Source organism: Protopterus annectens, chromosome 8.part0, assembly GCF_019279795.1.
Source record: "Protopterus annectens isolate FY-2018-M chromosome 8.part0, PAN1.0, whole genome shotgun sequence".
NCBI lineage: Eukaryota > Metazoa > Chordata > Ceratodontiformes > Protopteridae > Protopterus > Protopterus annectens.
Genome location: NC_056741.1, coordinates 383,214,149 through 383,228,119, shown reverse-complemented (window position 1 = coordinate 383,228,119; position 13,971 = coordinate 383,214,149). Strand labels below are relative to the sequence as shown.

Here is a 13,971-nt window from a genome sequence, read left to right as displayed (position 1 = left end):
TCAGGAACAGAAAATCAGAATTATGTTCTGTGCTGCATTATAAGAAAAATATTTTTAAAACAAGTACAGTACATTTTCCAGCATTCAAGATAAAACACACATTTTCCACTGCAGACAGTGGAGAAGCAAGAGTGGCCAGTTAACAGCACCTGGATTACAATGATAGTTTTGATGCTTCAGGATGAATGTAGGAGAGGGTCTTATCAGTACTTGGACTAAAAACTGAAGTCTTAAAACATGCAGTTCGCCTAGTTTATTTTGTTGTGCATTTACAGCTATCGAGTTGGTCTGATAACACAAATCAGAGTAAGTCAAGCAAAAAAATGAAATTGAAAATAAGTTCGAGAAGCTGTGCAAGATGCCCATGGCTTACACTACTGTCATTCTATTTATATATATCAAAAGGTATGTATAAGTAGACTTTATGATCGAAATGTTCTGAATTCTGCAGTTTTGCCATTATTGGTTCATGCATTTTGTTTCACTGCCTACTGGAAAAATGTTCAAATAATAAATTTAAAATGTTCTCCAAGTCTAACAAGTGTTCTATATTATACAAGGAATATAATACCCACCACTGGCCAGATGCATTTTCTTTGGATGTGGTGTAGATTTCAATGCTGTTTCAATGAATGAGAGTTTCAAGGGCAAAGAAGCTTTAATGCTAAGTCTATTTTCATTGTGAGACAGTATTGCTTTGTTTAGCAGATGTCTTAGTGTTTGTGCATTGTGCTATAAAATGTAAAAATAAAATCCAAATCATTGTAGAAGCAAAGCAGTATGCACATTAGTGTTTATGGTAAATGGGGAGGAATAGTCAGGTAATGGGAAATTGGAAAGGCTGCAGGGGGGACTCTGGTGCCATATTTTGGTTGCCTGTTCTTCAGTTTCCATTTGAAACTTGGTATCCCACAATTCCATTGGAGTGGGTGGGGTTACATAATTACGCATGCAAACTTTATGTTAATCAGCGCACAGATTTGTGCCCATTTTTCATAGGCCTTGTCCAGATTTTTGATATTTCCAGGTTTAGAGGTATGATCCCAGTCCTTAACTGCTGCTCTGGTTGAGGCCTTTTTTCCCCAATGGCTGCCAATGCTACCATCAAGTCCTTGTTAGGATTGTGAGCACCTAAAATGCACTCAATTCCCTAGGAATCCACTAGGTCAAATATCTCAACAAATTCCCTTTGAGGACATTCTCTAACTCTGGTGGGAACATGTGCCATAATGTGAGACCCCAGGGAGTTGGAAACCAAAAGGCTCAATGTAGCCATGGGGACAAAAACTGGGGAACACAACCATCCAGATGGGGCAGGACATCATTCCTTAAAGCATGGAGTTCCGAAGACATCCTCTGCGAGACCCCAGGGAGTTGGAAACCAAAAGGCTCAATGTAGCCATGGGGACAAAAACTGGGGAACACAACCATGCAGATGGGGCAGGACATCATTCCTTACAGCATGGAGTTCCGAAGGCATCCTCTGCAAGCGGAGTAAGGATGGGGGTGGAACCCCCACAAAATTTGTCTCTCTCTCCTTCCTCATTAGGAACAATAGCTGTTAAAGTACCAACATTTCATTCTAAGGCTATGTCAAACAGTCTAACTCTCCACTCTTAGGGCAATGAATTGATAAACTCATCCAAACAATCCTCAGGGGGACTGACCTTTTCCATTAAACCCTGCCCCTGGTGTCCCCCCCCCCCTCCACCGGAATCATTACCTTTAGATTCCGATGGTACCAGCGGGAGTAGAGGGGTGATACTTAGACCCGAGTCATCTCTTTTGCTTATCCTTCTAGCCTTCTTGCCCAGAGCTTGTCCAACCTCTGACTCCACCATAGAAGCTGCACAAGCAGTAGAGCATAGAAGCTGTACAAGCAGTAGAGCAAGGGCAAAACTCTAGGAAGAGACCGGTGAATTCTAAGTCAGAAAACAAACCTTGCACCTCTTGAGACAGACAAAGCTTCCCATCCTTAAAAGTCTGGACCTCAGTGGAACCTGAAAAATAGAGCTAATAAAAAAATAAATAAATAATAAAATAAATGAGATAGCTACAGAAAATCCAGACTCAGAAAAGTGCCAACACCCTGTATCCTGGGTACCCTACTGCATAGTTATAGAATGTAAAGCCTTTACATGCTTAAAACCTTAAGTAGATTCATGCCTGACCTGACTAAAATACGCCACCGAACAGGAGAATGAAATGCTGTATTACAGAGATTCTGTAATGCCTGCACCTTTCTCCCACTAGACCTCCACACAGCAACAAGATCCATCGGACTGCAAACTTTGACCCCCCCACCTAACACAGGAAATCACACAAACAAAGATCCGGAAAAACAGGATAAAAAGTGAAATAGAACAGTTCGATCACAGCCTCAAAAACACAGCAACCACGTCAGGCCTTGGATAATCCGATTTATTCACCGACTAAGCGCTTTCACCAAATTAATGGCTTCCTCAGAGTCAGTGTAACAAACAGAAAGCACAGCTTATATACTTTCATTACAAATTACATCACCTAATCATCAATTAATTAATTAACTAGTTAAATGCAATTAAACTTAATTAATAACATCACACTATCACAATTCTCATAAAGTCTGACATTATAAATTCCAACTTTGAAATAGCATTAGTTAAACTAAAATAAATGTATATAAAACACATTCTTTAATTAGTGTATGTATTTGCTTATACCTTATACTACATTGTTATTTAAAACAAATATTCTACAACATTAAAAATTTTTCTAACAGTTTTTTAACAGTGTATGCATCAAATGCAATACAAATAAATAAAATAAATATTCTCATCTAATCATTCTATTTCCTTGTCCATTGTTTGTTGCTTCACTTTAGTGCCTATGCCCAATGTTTTTATATAATACTAGCCCTAAATTTCAAAACAGGTTTTAAGGAGAAATGATCATTAATGCCAGGGTACCTAGTGGCATTGAGCCTCAACTGCCACTTCATCTCCAATAGGGCAACTTTATTACTAATATCCCCTCCTTGATCAAACATAACCCTGTCTATAATAAAAAAAATAAAAACTTCTTGAAATCCTTACAGTTCCCACTGTGAATATAAAGTGCATTATGCAAATCCTTCTTCTTAATTGCTCTCACGTGTTCCACAATTCTTTCACGCAACCTACGGGTTGTCATGCCAATATAAAAAGCATCACAGGTTGAGCATGAGGCCACATATACCAAATTCATGGTATTACAATTGCATTTACCAGGACATGGCAGTGTGTGCCCCCACCCCTTGATACACACATATGGGCCTTCTGCTATATACCTACAATATCTACAGTAGCCACACTTAGACATCCTAGGTACCCTGCTCTTGGTCTCACACTCCATGATGCTTTTAAGATCGTCACCTTTGCTGTAAACTATCTTCGGGTTGGCTCCCAACACCCCTTTAGTGGAGTCACTTACATAGAATGTGGGAGTACTGTCTAACACCTTGACAATGTCATCACTTCTTTCATTAAATTTCAAAACAAAACAAAACAAGCTCCAACCACCTTAGACCTTTCAACTTCATCCTGGCCTTTTTACAGCAAAGGTGACAATCTTAAAAGCATCATGGAGTGTGAGACCAAGAGCAGGGTACCTAGGATGTCTAAGTGCGGCTACTGTAGATATTGTAGGTATATAGCAGAAGGCCCATATGTGTGTATCAAGGGGTGGGGGCACACACTGCCATGTCCTGGTAAATGCAATTGTAATACCATGAATTTGGTATATGTGGCCTCATGCTCAACCTGTGATGCTTTTTATATTGGCATGACAACCCGTAGGTTGCGTGAAAGAATTGTGGAACACGTGAGAGCAATTAAGAAGAAGGATTTGCATAATGCACTTTATATTCACAGTGGGAACTGTAAGGATTTCAAGAAGTTTTTATTTTTTTATTATAGACAGGGTTATGTTTGATCAAGGAGGGGATATTAGTAATAAAGTTGCCCTATTGGAGATGAAGTGGCAGTTGAGGCTCAATGCCACTAGGTACCCTGGCATTAATGATCATATCTCCTTAAAACCTGTTTTGAAATTTAGGGCTAGTATTATATAAAAACATTGGGCATAGGCACTAAAGTGAAGCAACAAACAATGGACAAGGAAATAGAATGATTAGATGAGAATATTTATTTTATTTATTTGTATTGCATTTGATGCATACACTGTTAAAAAACTGTTAGAAAAATTTTTAATGTTGTAGAATATTTGTTTTAAATAACAATGTAGTATAAGGTATAAGCAAATACATACACTAATTAAAGAATGTGTTTTATATACATTTATTTTAGTTTAACTAATGCTATTTCAAAGTTGGAATTTATAATGTCAGACTTTATGAGAATTGTGATAGTGTGATGTTATTAATTAAGTTTAATTGCATTTAACTAGTTAATTAATTAATTGATGATTAGGTGATGTAATTTGTAATGAAAGTATATAAGCTGTGCTTTTTGTTTGTTACACTGACTCTGAGGAAGCCATTAATTTGGTGAAAGCGCTTAGTCGGTGAATAAATCGGATTATCCAAGGCCTGACGTGGTTGCTGTGTTTTTGAGGCTGTGATCGAACTGTTCTATTTCTCTATTTAACACAGGAAATCACAACACTACAAAACCACCTACAACCAGTAGACAGTAACAACTGGAAACCACTCTAAAGCAAATAGCTATGCACAGATTATACGATGGAACAGCAATGGGTATGTTTATTTCAAACGGCAATGACAACTATAGTAGGTTACCTTGAAACTACAAAACATATCATCTGCCCTCACAAAACACATCCTGCTAGCCATCTGTCCCAGCAAAAGCAACCCTACCACCTTGAGTTAAGAATTACATAAACTCTCACTAAATAAGTTCCATAAGAGAGTCACTGTTTCCGAAAATCTTCTGCAACAGTGAATACTATAAGCAAGTCAAATTGTACATACTTATCCTGTAAAGTTGTGTCACTGACATCTGTAAAATACCTATGTTGAATGCCTTTGCTGCAAATACACAGTAATACAAAGCTGTAACAAATTCAACCATTCTTTTCATGCAAACCTGTTACATACACTTCCAGTAATGCAGTGGATTGCAACTAGCATGGAATACCAACATGCACACACCCTGGCAAATAACCCATGCAAGAAAAAAACATACAAAAAAATCAAACAAGGCGACCTTATCCCAAATCAGGGACACTTGCAGCATGCTCAAAAGCAAGCAAGGCTTGTTAGGGCATACCTGTCCTGTAAACAAAATGATACAAATCCATACATGTCCCTACCAGAGCTTCAAACCAAATATCTGCCAGGGAACCAAAACCTTAAATGAACAGCCCACAGATACTTACACAAAACCCAACGGCCCAAAAATAGGGACACATTTTAAATATTGTTCTTATACTTCTAAATTTAGACATTTGCCAGAATAACAGACTTTAGATGGGATACATTTCTGAACCATATGAAAACAGAAACTAAGTTGGTCATTTAAATCTGCAGAGATATGCCAGAAAAACACAAATTGTATGTGGAACAGAAAAAAAAGGCAACAATCTAGACATTCTGTGAAAATCTATCCAGTAAACAGCTATGGCAGCCATCCCACCCCGACTGCATAACAACTACTGTTGCTGCTATAGTACAGCTTCTCCGTAATTATTATTTTTTTTCTTCCCAATAATATACCAAGTCGCAGCATGTCAAAGGCAACTGCTGGAGCACTGAAACAAGGAAAGCCCACCGTGGTATGGTGAGGTAATACTTACCTAAATGCTCAATGCCACTGCTTAAGTGTGACAAGCAGTAAGCCCACCCCTTTGACTTGCTCGAAGACAATGCGATTTACCAGTAAGTCACCTTCATTAAAATGTTGAGACACGAATAACAAAAAATTTACTATAAAACAACCCCCAGTTTTCCTTAAAAACTGAAATTCCTGTGCAACTTCATTCAGCATTTTCTGGTAAAGTACATGACTGAAAATAAAAACTCATACCTGGTTCACAGTCTGTTCTATCAGCTATTCTACTTTTCCCAGCTTCTCACATCTAAAATGTTACTGAACCTACAGAAAACGACAACAGACGCTACTTAATTTTATCTGCAGAGTAAGCTGAAACAACAATGTTAAATTAAACTGGCTATGTTAAAATGGGAATAGGATCACAATTTACTACATAACATACAGTAAAAACAAAATGAAAACTCCAGCAAAGCTAGAACTTCCACTGAGTGACCTCCCAAACCTCCTGTATCAGCGGCACATGGAATATATGCAAATGATCCTTATGAACATCAGGTGTTTCAGCTAACTGGCGATTCTGAATGCCCATGACTTGCTTTGTAGTTTTTCTGGACAATTTCAGACCAATAAAGTCAAACCCCACTAGTGAAAAAGTTCTCCACATTGCATAGTGGAGGCAGCCGTGATCAAATTCAGAGGAGCTGCTGTAAAGCTTTCTTTCCATTTGCACCTTGAACTCTCTTCAGATATATTTTGAAGTAAAAATGCCCTGAAAAGTGTTCCCTTTACATTCATTGCACTTTATTAATGTTCATCTACACCGTTCATTTCTGTCAGAGATACATGCCGCATAAAAAGCTGAGTAATACATTCAAAATCTTGTTTTGCAGCTGGTTAAATATACCGTCCGTGTCCCCCCCCCCACCTCCTTAGGCCAAATACAGGCTTTATACTTTTTTTTTCAATTTGTTCAAAAAGAAAAAACACCACATTATAATACTGAACATGTGATTTTATCCCAAACTTGTATTTCAAGCAATACAATACCCATTACTGCCAAGTGGAAGCAGAAAAATGAATACAAAAAACACAAGGACTTAACTTTATATGCACTATTATACAGTCAAGAAGTGATGCATTAAAATTTTTCTCCACATACTGTATTCCTGAACAAAAGTGGGTATTAAGCCACTGGTATAACTCACTTGTTCCTAAAGGCCTCATTTAATGCAAAAGCTGAAGCAGAATATACTTTACACTTCAAAAAAAAAAAAAATCATACATCTATAATCTATCGATAGATATATATTATATATATATATATATATATAAAATATATATCCACACACAGGTCCAGTAAAGGTTATCCCATCATCTCTGTGTTATACAGCACCTTTTGACAATGGGCCGGCAAAACATTTGTTTTATTCTGCTCTTAAAATGGACTGCGTTAAAGCTGACATGTATCTATTCCAATCTGCACTGTAAAACATTACAAAATATATATTCTCTCCTCTTATAAACCTAGCCAGGGTATTCAGGCACTAAGTATGTTCTTTCTGTGAAACCACTAGGCCAGGGGGTCCCAAAGTATGCGCCGTGGCGCCACAGCTTCCTCACAGGGGTTCCACGAACTAAGCAGCTTAGCTGCAAAATAAACCACGAACAGTTTGCAGTTTATTTTGCAGCTAAGCTTATTAGCTCGCGGCGATAAGTCTAGACCTACACTGTAGCTTTTTAGCAGAACTGGCATCAAGTATAGCAGCGGTCCCCAACCACCGGGTCGCGGACCAATACCGGGCTGTGGAGTACTTGGAACCAGGCCATCAGGTAAGTGAATGCCTGTATGAGTGTGTATGTGTCTGTCTGCATGTGTGAGTGAATGCGTACACGAAAGCAAGAGAGTGTGTGAGAGAGAGATCGGGAGAGTTAGAGCGATGTGTGAGTGAATGCAGGAATGAAATGGCTGTGTGTGTGAGAGATCGGGAGAGTGAGACCAATGTGTGAACAAATGAAGTGGCTGTGTGTGTGTGTGAGAGAGGGAGAAAGAGCGATGTGTGAGTGAATGCAGGTATGAATGAGGGAGTGACTATGTGTGAGAGATCGGAAAAGAGTGAGAGTGATGTGTGTGAGTGAATGTGTGCATGAATGCAAAAGAGACAGTGTGTTTGTCACTGGGAGAGAGAGTGACAGTGATCTCTGGCAGCTGGAGCAATGAGGTCTGTGCAAGTCTGGACCATACCACTGGACACATACTTCTCCACCCTCTTAGATCAAGAAATCTGGACAAAGTCAAAAATAGTGGTGGTACAAAGGCACAAAATAGGGACACAAGTACTGCTCTCACAAACTTAGAAAGTTGACAGAAATGCAGGTTTTGCATTAGCATGAATTTTCTGAAGGGTATGAAGTATAAAACTCAACTGTCATTTTCTGACTTCACCCTCAATGATCTGCCAGTGATTTGCCAGTAAATAACAATTTTATGAGAAAAAGACCAAAAATATGAGGCAAAAATCTGGACATTCTGCAAAAATCTATACAGTTGACAGGTATGCTAGACAGAGCCAAATAGGGGCAGATTTTAAATATTGCTCTTTAATTTATAAGGTTGCCATTAGGTTTGCTTACCTCTCAACCATAGTAGATCAGTGTTATGCTGTTAAGCAGAATGTACACTTTTTTTTGCCAATTGTCTTTTCATTGTACTTTTGAGCTTTTCTCGCCAGGTCTCCTAGTCCAGTCCGACAGCCTAGTTAAAGAAATGTCAAATAAATAAATGAATGAAATATGCACTTTATGCGAGCCGTGGGGGGGCCCTTGGGAAAACCTGGATTCAGCAAGGGAGCAGAGAATCAAAAAAGTTTGGGAACCACTGCACTAAGCTATTCAATTCACCCTATAAAGTGTGGTATTATGTCCTCACTGACCATTGCTTATTTCACTAAGCAGGGCATCAAGATCTGCCAGCAACAATGTATAAGAGATACAAACAGCACAGATATTTATCATGGTGCTGCCACCTACAGGGAGGGAGGTCAGAATCCCAATCAGTCTGCATGTATCAGTTAAATGATCACTCTCATAGCATAGAATGTTAGTACTTCTGAGAAGCAATACACCACCAATCAAATGAGGGTAATCACGTTTAAAATCTTTACACTAAGAACAGAGAATGAAGCTATATCCATGTTCCCAAACATGTCTGGGGATTGTTGATTAATCCACTCATCAGAAAACCAAACAGATCATGAATTTCCCTCCCAGCCTTCAAACTCATTCTGAAAGATGTCATAGCCAAAAGCTGGATCTGTTCATGCTCAATACCAGGAGAAACTATATACCTCAAAATGTGTACAAATCTAGTCATAACATGCCTTTCCTTTAATTCTCTCCTCTAGATTCACTTATTTACGTCTAGCAAGTTCTCTCCGCTTGCTTTCCCTCTAAATATATCACAAGTCTGCTTTTCTCTCACTTTGTACTGCAATTCCTGTTTGCATATTAGCTTACCATTAATTTCTCTATAAATGGACTAAAATTTCTCTGTTACATCGTTATACAGCTCTTGTGTACTCTTAACCAGCGTTTTCATATCATGTCTACTTTGGTATAATTATTTAAACTGTATTTGTTTCTTGTATTATTTTTAAAGATCATAAAAGTACGCTTTTTAAAATGTTTTGTAATACTTTGGAGCTATTCTCCCCGGGCATCCACTGAAATCGGGCTCCTACCCAGTCAGACTTTCCCAGTAATCAAATTCAAACAACAAATAAAGGGAAGAAATGGAAATAAGGCAGGGAAGGACTGGAGCTACAGGGGAGAGTATGGGGGTAAGGGACTAAGACAAGAACCCAAGGACTGAATTCAACGCACCCATTTCTGGAGAATGGAATGGTTCCAGTCTCTGATAAGCAGCCACCCATTCAGGTCAGACAGAGTAGCAATAGTACTAAAAGCATTTTTGAATAGTGGTCATCTGAAGCCCACTAAACAAAGGTTGACCATATGAAAAAAATGTGTGGTGAGGGAGGAGCAGCTTACAGGGTTGTTGAAGTACTACCTAAGAATGCAACAAGTAAAAATATGAGATGGAGGAAAACCAGAAACCAGATGTCCTATCCAAATTAGTAGATTGACAGTAAGTGAAGTACTTATTGTACCCATTATTTCTGTACAGCAGCACAGCTAGAACCCTACTATTGTAAACATCTCAAGATTAAGATCTGCCAGATGAAGGGGAAGAGCAAGAAACACGGCTAAATCAGAAAGCAGCCAAATTTTTAAAATTTACAGGAATTTGCGCAAAGAAGTATGCAGACCAGAGTTTAGCAAAACAAACCGCAGTTATATTTTATCTTGGCTTTACTTCTTAAAGACATCCTAAACGATATGTAGCTACCAAAATCAGGGACCATTATATCTAACTCATTTCCTGTTCTGAACCCACAGTTTTAACTTTTTCTTAAAACTCCTTGTATTCCAGTAAGCATCTTCTCTGAATATCAAAGAAAACACAGTTTACTTCCTATGTAATTATGCACAGGCACAGCTCCTAACCTTAAAGGATTTTTACATGGGAAATTGATGCTCCACACCTATGAACAACCCCTCGTTGGTCAGGTCAGACCATAAGCTAATCACCCTAAACATCCATATCCCACCCCCACTCCCCAGTAAGGAAACCTCCATAAAAAAACTTCTGCAAAGCCAACTTCATGCTACTCAAGTCAGAAGTGACAAACTTCATGACACCTATGCAGACGGGAACTGAAAGTCCGACTGCTGAGTCCTACACTAAGGCACTGTACGAGCACATCCACTCATGCATGAATCGTGCTATCCCAAATAGAACCAAGATGCTCTCCTCCAAAAAAAGGAAGCCAATCTGGTGGTCCTCTGCCATAAACAAACTTTACAACAAAAGGAAGAAACTGTTGCAGAAAAGAGGAAAATCCCATGATGCAAAAAATTCCCTTACCAGCCTCAGTAAGAAGCTGAGATCCCTCGTACAATCCTCCAAAGCTAGTCACGAAAATAAAATTGCCAAAGATTCCAAAGACAACCACAAGGCATTCTATAACTATGTCAAGAATCTAAACGGCAATGCTCAGATTTGTTCTGAGCTACAACAGAATGGCATTAAATATACTGATCCCAAGGATATTGCCAATATCCTGGCAGATCGATTCAGTGCCCAACTTCACCCCCCTCTCACCCCCTAAATGGCCCATCTCAATACCGGAAGATTACCAAATTCCGATAATAATGGCCACACAGGTAAAAAACGCACTCTCCAAAGCTAAGAATACAGCAGCCATGGGACCAGATGACATCCGAGGCTGTGTACTACATGAACTACAAAACGAACTGGCACCTCACCTAAGTGTCATGTTTAATCATACCCTCACCTCAGGCTTCGTGCACACTGAGTGGTGCATAGCTACAGTTATCCCACTCCACAAGGGGGGATCCACCTTGGATCCCAGGAACTAATGCCACATCAGTCTGACGAGCCCGATCTGCAAGGCCATGGAACATATTATCATGGAACTTATAAACAAAGATACTGGGACTTTCAAACACTGGACCCCACCCAGTTTGAGTTTGTGAAGGGCCGATCTTGTCTCCTGAACCTAACTGACTTCTTCGAATCAGTCTCCAGAGCCGGGGTTGTGGGTAAGGCAGTCCACACAGCCTATCTGGACCTCGCCAAGGCCTTTGACAACATCCCCCACTCTGGAATCATAGATAAACTTACTAAGCTGGGCATTAACCCCTATATCACTCGATGGATTGCCAACTAGCTTACTGACAGAACCCACACTGTAAAAGTAGCTGACTCCAAATCCAGCTCCAAACAAGAGACAAGTGGAGTACCTCAGAGTTCAGTCCTGGGACTGCTCTTGTTTGGCATCTACTTCTCTGAAGTGTAGGCCAACACTAAGGGACTCTGGCTAACAAAGTTTGCAGATGACTGCAAACTGGGAACCATTAGTGAATCCCCAAATGATGTGGATACTCTACAAAAGGGCCTTACAGAAAGAGATGTTTGCTGCCAGAGCCATGGGCTCAAGCTCAATGCTAATAAATGTATAGTTATCCCCTTTGAGGAAAAAACATGTACCCGTGAATTACTACATAGGTGGCAGTACACTGAACACCGAAAGTGTGATAAGAGACTTAGGGACACAGGTGGACAGTGGTCTTACCTTCAATAACCACATCCCTACAACAGTCAAGAAATCCTTCTATGTGGCACACCATCACTAAGGGCTTTTCATCCAGAAAAAAGGATGTTATTGCCCCACTGTACTCATCCCTCATTAGACCCATTACATAATATAACAGCCCATTTGGTATGTACCTCTCAAGACATCTGCAAAAACTGGAAAGGCCGCAGAAATACCTCACTAAAAGAATCACAGGCCTAAAGCAGATATCCTACACTGATCGCCTTAAACTCCAGCTATATTCTTGTCGCATATCGTCTACTCAGAGGCGCTCTCTGCTTAACATACAAGGCCATGTCAAACCCAGAGCTGTTGGACATGCTATACTTAAAGAAATCCCAATCCCTCAGAGCCATACGCATCAGGGATCTAAACCTTGTCATCACAATAAACAAAACATGCTAGAGAGAAAGGTTCCTGACCCAGAGACTCCCCAGACTCTGGAATAGACTTGCCCATACATGTCAAGCAGAGCGCCTCCGTGGGCCACTTCAAAAGGAACCCTGACGATTGGATGGGAGAAAGGAAATTCACCCCGGGGATCAAGTCAGTCACCCTGCTAGACAGGGGTCCAGGGAAGTAAATAGTGTGGGAAGAAATAGCCTGGGAATTGTTATGGCTAGGCTTGTATAGGTCCTAGGGCCGATAGCTTAGTACCAACCTATGAACATGGTCAAATGTGGGGCCTCTGACACTTTTAGGTCAGCTATTTTCTAATGAAATTACCCTTTTAAAAGTAGGAGAACCACATATTGCTGTACCCTGTTCTTATTACCCAGGCAATGCCACTTGCTCCAGTTCCTATTCTTTAGTCAGGTTGAGACATTGGGTTGGATGTAATTTACAAGACAAAAATATTTGTGGTCTTGAAGGTGATCTATGCTGCTTTTTCGGAGACGTACCAGAAAACAATGTACTCCTACATTTGGAAGTTTGTTGCAGCATGAAAGGCTCTTCAAGACATCTTCATAGTGTACACAAACTTTTATCAAGGAACATAATAACTTCATTAATTTGATGAAATGACTCCCTGCTGGTGGATATTTCTGCTACACTAAGTGTAATTGATGAGACACGGAGCAGTACACCTCTAAACTGCAAACCTTACCCTTTCAATGATACACAGAACTTCTCAAGTCATCTGCCACTGAGCTCTGTTTTTTTCTGTAAGTCTGCTGCAACAACCTACCAATTTAAACTGTTGCTACTACAAGCTGTTCTCACACCTAACAATGCATGCTGAGTTTGGAACCATTTGCTGACTGCTACTACAGATTCTCACAAACAGCAATTTTTATTCCTACTACACTACCGCAGCTAGCCTGCAGTATTCCACGGTTAACTATGGCTCTTACATTCTTTACCCCTCCTCTTAAGAGGATGGTCAGGCAGTTTCTTACATCCCCCCTTCTCTGTACCACTTAATATCACACTTTAGTACCTGGGATAGCTGTGCACTACTTTTCTAGAACTGAAGCTGGTCTCTACAGCCTCTATTTCTAATTATGAGAGAGAGAGAGAGAGAGAGAGAGTTAAATGACCAACACTATGCTTGACTGGTTGACCTATATAGGCAGCTCCACCTAAATCTTCAAAATTTCCTTAAAAACTCACCGCTCATTGGCAAATAGGTGTGCAAACTGCCAAACAGTATAGAATCAACGGCATGAGAATCTGCTTTTGCTAATGCATAACAGCTGCTGGACCCATACAAACGGAAGGCAGAAAGGGGTTTTATGTCTGTGGTTTGCACTAGTTATGAAAGTAACCGACTGGGCCCGGTGCTTTTTTGTGGATGTAGCTCAATATAATGTTTTTGGGAAACAAAATTTTCTTACCCATTTTCAAACACGGTGCTTTACAGATACTTGTGACTGAATAACACTTCTGTAAGTTTCCTCAGTCCATTACAAAATGGATAATGCTGCCAGCCTCAGTGGTACATTCACATATCTTGTATGGAC

General features: G+C 39.8%; 1 protein-coding gene across 2 annotated transcripts in view; it reads right to left on the bottom strand.

Annotated features, from left to right (window-relative positions):
• The window catches only part of LOC122808822 (killer cell lectin-like receptor subfamily F member 2), a 1,412,691-nt gene that overhangs the window by 1,251,449 nt on the left and 147,271 nt on the right, over window positions 1–13,971 (bottom strand). Inside the window, exon 2 of one of the 2 annotated variants that reach the window (XM_044079894.1) lies at window positions 6,024–6,092. The exons of the other annotated variant lie outside the window; for it this stretch is intronic. The gene's annotated coding sequence lies outside the window, so the exon portion shown is untranslated. The remainder of the gene's footprint in view (window positions 1–6,023; window positions 6,093–13,971) is intronic. 2 annotated transcript variants of the gene reach the window in all.